This window comes from Lolium rigidum, chromosome 1 (genome assembly GCF_022539505.1).
Source record: "Lolium rigidum isolate FL_2022 chromosome 1, APGP_CSIRO_Lrig_0.1, whole genome shotgun sequence".
Lineage (NCBI taxonomy): Eukaryota > Viridiplantae > Streptophyta > Magnoliopsida > Poales > Poaceae > Lolium > Lolium rigidum.
The window spans coordinates 22,680,607-22,681,617 of record NC_061508.1 but is presented as its reverse complement, the minus strand read 5'-3'; positions in this window follow the sequence as shown (position 1 = coordinate 22,681,617).

Sequence of the window (1,011 nt, the reverse complement as noted above, 5' to 3'; positions counted from 1 at the left end):
CCATTAAGATGGGCTCAGCAGTTTTTATGATGCACTCGCAAGAAATAGTAGTTGAAGCAAAAGAGAGCATCAAGAGGCAAATTCAAAACACATTTAAGTCTAACATGCTTCCTATGCATAGGAATCTTGTAAATAAACAAGTTCATGAAGAGCAAAGTGACAAGCATAGGAAGATAAAACAAGTGTAGCTTCAAAAATTTCAGCACATAGAGAGGTGTTTTAGTAACATGAAAATTTCCACAACCATATTTTCCTCTCTCATAATAACTTTCAGTAGCATTATGAGCAAACTCAAAAATATAACTATCACATAAAGCATTCTTATCATGAGTCTCATGCATAAAATTATTACTCTCCACATAGGCATAATCAATTTTATTAGTTGAAGTGGGAGCAAATTCAACAAAGTAGCTATCATTATTATTCTCATCATCAAATATAGGAGGCATATTGTAATCATAATCAAATTTATCCTCCATACCAGGCGGTACTAAAAGACTACTATCATTATAATCATCATAAATAGGAGGCAAAGTATCATCAAAGTAAATTTTCTGAGCAAGCCAAGCATAGTTACTTTCTAGTGCATCATTCATAGCTAGGAGCTTTACATGGTATTGGTGCTTTGATCTCCCCACCATCATCAATATTATTAGTGTATCTTATTCTATCCATGTCCCATCCTTTTCAAGGAGACTAACAAAATTAGTATGGGAACCAAGCATATTAAATTTAGCAAAGACCTTTCTGGCTTCTCTTGCTAGACCACCAAATTCTGCTAAGAAGGGCTTCTAAAGCAAAATCTTTCTTTTCCCCTTCTTCCCATATCACCAAGTGTGAGAAACATGTGTTGGATTATAGGATTAAGATTAACAAATTTAGTTTCCAACATGTGAACTAAAGAAGCAGTTGCAATTTCTTACAGCAGGGGCGCAAGGTCTACCAAGTGTCTATCTTCAAAGTCTTCAACGGTACCAACATGATTGAAAAATTCTTCTATATTTCTCCCAA